General features: G+C 27.8%; 1 long non-coding RNA gene across 1 annotated transcript; it reads right to left on the reverse strand.

The window, feature by feature from the left end:
- Positions 1 to 277: 277 nt before the first annotated feature.
- On the reverse strand, positions 278 to 2706 carry LOC122724873. Its single transcript, XR_006352268.1, has 2 exons — positions 1850 to 2706; positions 278 to 1741 (listed from the first exon to the last, which is right to left on the reverse strand). It is a non-coding gene; the product is annotated as an uncharacterized LOC122724873 (long non-coding RNA).
- Positions 2707 to 5987: the final 3281 nt, after the last annotated feature.

Genomic DNA, 5987 nt, shown 5'->3' on the forward strand with positions numbered 1-5987 from the left:
AGCCCACAATGGAGCCGGAAAGTTGAGTGGTGATTAGTGGACTATATTTATAGCTCCTAGTAGACATCTTGACTCTTGAGGATCAAAATTAAAATCTTTTTGATTTTGATTTTAGATTCTCAAATCAAAATCGCCTACCCTATCTCAAAATTTTAAGTTCAAATATTGATATAATTTTATATAAAATAATAATTTATATATTCTCACGAGATTGATTTATTAAGAATTTAAATTCGAAATTTTTAATTAATAAAAATTTATATTATTTTATAAAATATTAAATATCCTACTCTAGAGCTAAAAGGGTTAAATCAATTATCACCCACTTTGAATTCAAGCTAGAAATGGATATGTGTTCTGCTATGTAGGACAAATGCTTGTGCATATCATGAATTCATGCCACACAAGAAAGCAATCAAATTTATTGGTCACCCAAATTCAACTAAAAAGGACATTTGGAAACAAATCAATAGTAATTTGTAAAAGAATTGGGAAATGAATAGGGAAATCATGATGGGAATTTTTTTTTAAAACAAATATGTTTGTTGATTATCTTAAAACGAGATAATTTTAATTATCCAAAATGATAAACTTACATTTCTGCTTACCACTTTGGATAGAGTGTCCAATTTCCAATTTATTGACCTAAAATTATTGGTAATTCATGTTAATTTGCAAAGGATTTTGAATTCTCAGCTGTGAAGGAAGAAGATTAATAGATTTTTGTGAACCCATGTGTAGCTCTGGTGATTAATTGTCAGCAATGGAGTGCCTAACCTGCTACTTCCAAAGCAAGTACTGCCCTGCTTCTTCTTCTTCTTCTTACTATTATTATTATATGCATGGAAATTCTGATCTGTATATCACAAGCCAAAAGCCTCTTGAACACAGAACTGTGGTTTGATTATTTTAGAATTGAAGCTTTATGATTTCCAAAGGTTTATATTTTTTTAAATTGAATGGTCAGACCATCCCATGATACCATCCACATTATACAGTACACACCCACAGTATAAAAAACACCAGCCCAGCTGTAAACTTCTTTGGACATAAATACCCTTCTAATTCAAGAAAAATTGCCCTTAGAATGTTTTGTAGTTTGCTTATGTGTAATTTGCATAAAATTTCCTAAACATAAAAATTTTAAAAAATTATTAAATTTCTTTTAAATTATTTTAAAATTTGATATTTTAAATTTTAAACAAGGCATAGTAAATACGATTAAATACCTTTAAAATTAAAAAAAAAAGTTGAAATTATTTTTCTATTACAGATTAAAACTGTTTTTACATCACATACAAATTCAGATACAGTAAATGTTCCCATAAAAATCATAAATTCAAGATCATCTCCCATTCCAAATACAAGAACATAAAAAATGTCCAAAATAGCCTCACAAGGAAAGGTGGTCAAAGTGGTCCAGTTCCTTAGTCAAAGGCTAAAGATATCAGGACATAAATGTCATTTAGATTAGCACAGAGCCTTGTGATTCGTGCCACCCGAAAACAAGTTCTGTAGCTACGAGCCTATTCCTAGAAATGACAATATTCAAGCTGAGAGAATCCTTTTACTCTAAAATGGCTTTGCAGTAAAATTGAATCTGCTTTAAATAAGAAAAAAGCAAAAAAAAAAAGAAACTTTAATTACTGCCACTGTACAGAAATAATGAAAAAATAAATAAAAAGCATCTCTTTTGCCTCTTTTAGCTAAGACTTCATCGTCTCTCCCACGTTGATCCAGTCTGAAAATTATATTTTTATTGTTATAAACTTGCATGATTGCATTAAAAAAATGATGAAATTCTAAATTTTAATGCAGACTCACACACCAGATCCACACTGAAGCTCACCTGCAAGAAGCTGCAATGGTTGAATGGAATCTCTTTCAATTTCAAAGCCAAGAAATTAAGGCATGTGAGATCAGAAGAGAGAAATGAAAGAAAAAGAGTTGAAAGCTATTTCTTCTTTCTATCATCATCATCATAATTAATCTCTCTAGCAGTGAAAGTAACAGTAACATTAAGAACTCAGCCATGCATCCTCAAAAAATCTAAAACAGTACAACAGAAAAGGCCAAAATATGTAACTATTTTATGTACATTTATATAATTAATCTTCTTCCTCTTCCTCCTTGGATGCCATGAAAATTCCTAGAAATTTGGTCTATTTTGGAGCAAACCCAAGAACCCATCTCACAGAAAGAAAGAGAAATCAAGAAGATGCCAAAACAAGACACAAAGAGAAAGAAAGAGAGAGAGAAACATTAATTTCTCTCTCTCTCTCTCTCTCTCTCTTTTCCTTTCTTGATGAATCTTTCCATCTTTGATTTTTCACTAGACTTGATTCAAGAATCACTGTAATCTCTCCAGCAAATGAGCATAGCAACACATCTCCTCATGATATAGAACCTGGCTCTTTGTTCTTTAACCAACCTAGCACACTTTCTCGTAAAAGAAGATCTTCTCTGAGATGAATTCTTCATGAGAGGAGAAGTTGAAGACCGGCTGCTTCTTGATGATCCTTCTTTCTTTGAAAGCTTCCATTTTTCATTAAAGTAGAACTGAGGTGGTGCACTTGCACTATGAGTAAGAGTAGTAGCCATCTCTTTAGCCTCCTCTGTGTTAGTCAGCTTGTTGAAGAAAGCTAGAGAAGGAAGAAGAAAGAGATGAAATTTGGAGAAATGAGATTGAGTTAAGTGAAGGAAGAAGGGGTGATGGGGTGGGATTCATATTTATAATAAGTTAAAGAGAGAGTGTGGCAGTGGGTATCACCTGGGCCTTTCTTGCCTCGAGAGGCCCACCATTTATTTGAAAAAAAATATTATATTTTTGGAGGTGGGTTCCCAATAAACACGTCATGGGCTATGAAAGGGAGAGGGTAATTGAATGCAGGAAATCTCAGTGAGCTTAAAGCTGTAACTGTAAAAAAAATTTATAGGAAAAGAAAATAAAATAATAAGCTATGATTAAAGATCTAGAGTAGCCAAATGGTCGGTTCAGGTAGTAACGGTGTTTTAATGTGAAAAAAAAAAAAGTAACGGTGTTTTAATTTCTATAATATAATATTTTATTATATTATAAAAATTAAATAATATATTTTTAAATTAAAATTATAGAAATCTTTTAATGTGATTCTAGTTTAATTTTGGTTTTAATTTAATTTGATTAAATATAAAAAAAAATGATCTTTTGTTTTTTTAGTACAAATTTTTATTTTTGAATCATAGTTAAAATTATAAACTAATTTTAAGATAAATTCTAATCAAAACAGTTATATTTAATATCGATCTTACTTCAGTTCTGAATTTAATTAATTCGGATTAAACTGAAACTTTGATCAGTGAGAATGGATAAAATTTACTTCGGCTTGCATATTGAGTTTTTTTATTATTATTATTATTATTTTTCATTCTAAAATTATTTTAAAAATTTATGACATGTGAAGCTTCCACGCAAAATATATATTTATATTTTAAAATTTTAATAAAAAAATTTTAAACTTTAAAAACATCACATAACACATAAAAATTTAAAAATATAATTTTTTAAAATATACCTAATACTGAAAGACTAATTAATTAATTTTTAAAAAATTGTAAAACTAATTAATCAATTTATAAAATTATAAAAATAAAATATTTAATAGTAAAATTAATTAATAAATAAAAATTTTAAAATATTATAAATATTTTAATATATTTTTTAAAATTAAATAATTAACTCGTTAATTTCTCTCACATCATACCATAATAATTTTCTCTTTCAAATTATTTATAGTCAACAATCGGTGATAAGGCACTCTTGTGATGATTTCCATTTGGCATGCGAGGCAAAGGCAATTTTTCTTTTCTGTTTTTGTTTTTTTATTTTTCTCTTTTTGCATTTGAGTTATCATTTCATTCTTACTTTACAACCACAAATTGTTATTTTGGGCTATGATTGTGAAAAATAATTGATTATTTTTGTAATTATTCTTATAGTATTGCAACAAATTAACCAGAATCTTGACTTTAATTATTATTTTTTGGAAAATTATATGATGTATACGTAAATGAGTCTTGCACGAAATAAATTCCTTCTTATTTTCACAATGGCATATACGTAGAAGGTGAATATTAATAATAATAATTTTAACAAATAATTTTAAAGCCAAAAAAAAAATAATAATAATAAAAAGATAAACATTCGATTGGTTCAACTCAAAATCGAACGTGACATAATAAATTAAAAATTAAAATTTTAGTATTTATAAAAATCCAATCGAATCAAATCAATTTTGATTAAAAATCAAATTGAATCGAATCGATTTGAATTTTTAATAATTTTTTATTTTTTACATTTTATTTTTTATATTTTAAAATTTAATTAAAATATTTCAATATGATCTAATTTTTCTATATTATTAAAAATAATATATTATTATCACTAATCGATTTGATTTAATTTTTTTATTAAAATTGAATTAAATCGAAATAATTAAAATTTTTAAAATTAAAAGTTAAATCAAAATAAAAAAAAATCAAACTAAAATTTTAAATTCATGATCGTATAATAAATTAAAGGGCTCTATCCCTCCTTTCCAAAAAAAAAAAACTAAAATTTTAAATTAATTTAATTTAATTTATTTTTTCAATTTAAATAAAATATTACCCGCACTAATAATAATCCCTAAAAATCAATAATTTTTTAAATAAATTTTTAATTTTAATACCAAATTATTATTTTAACCCTATAAAAGCTATTAAGAAAATAGTTTTTAAGAGGACTCAGTGAAAGAAAATTTTTACAAATAATCCAATTCATCCGTACTTCTTTCACACAAATTCTAACATTCTTCCATTAATATATGATGATTTGAAATCTAAAAAATAGAATTTTACAATAAATTTGTGAACTTAAGAAAAACTTAGCCCTAAAGGAGGGTATTTTCTCTCTTTTATACTCTCTCCTTTCCTCACGCGAAATGGTCATTCCGCTATAGGATGACCTACCCCTTATTGCAGTTTCATACGTATAGATGACCTCAGGACCATCCCTATGTCAGACTAGCATTTAATTCCCTTCGGCGCGTGAGTGGACAGAGGCGAAATGACTAGACCCGCAATCATTTCCTCCCGTGCCCGAATTTGAGAAAAAAGGACCGAAACTCAAGAAGATCTGGCTTTAAGGCTGAACTGGACTGGACCGGTTTGATCAAATAACTTAAATAGAAATCCAGTTTGGAGGATGAACGGGTTGGATTCGGCTTATTCGAGGACTAAGGAATCTCTAGATTGTGGGCTGTTACTATCGGACCGGTCTCATGAGGGGATAGAGAAATCCAGCGGTCATCAATATTTATAATTTAAATATTCTCTCAAATTTTTTACATATGTTTTTTACTCTCAATTCATTATATTTTTTTTATACTCTAAAATTATCTATATTTCCAAACCTACTCTATTTTATCTCACTTGATTTCTCACCCAGCAGAAACCTTCTTGAATCCCCAAAAGAAAATTAACAAAATCAAGAAGTGTCAATTCCTAAAGAAAAGAGATAGGAATGGAAAATATCTTTCACTTTATAGACTATGCTTTTACCAATTTCTTTATCTGTAATTTCTTTTTTTTTAAAAAAAAAAAAAAAATCTCTAAATTCTCTCAATTTTTTCAAGTGCAAGAACCCACCGACCACGTGAGACATCAACCATGCAAGGGAAGCCAAGACATCCTTTTTAATGTGTTTCCATCTATACCCTTACATTAAAAATGGTGCCCCCTCCTCAATTCACTGCATCCTATAGCAATTACTGTGAAATCATAATGCTAAAGACCATATAATTTTTATTACTGTGGTTATGTGCTAGATTGGTTTAATTTAAAATAAATTAAAATTAATTAATTAAAAATTTTAATTAATTAATTCCCATTGATTATCCCGATTTCACTGCATCCTATAGCAATTACTGTGAAATCATAATGCTAAAGACCATATAATTTTTATTACT

Source organism: Manihot esculenta, chromosome 10 (genome assembly GCF_001659605.2).
Source record: "Manihot esculenta cultivar AM560-2 chromosome 10, M.esculenta_v8, whole genome shotgun sequence".
NCBI classification, from domain to species: domain Eukaryota; kingdom Viridiplantae; phylum Streptophyta; class Magnoliopsida; order Malpighiales; family Euphorbiaceae; genus Manihot; species Manihot esculenta.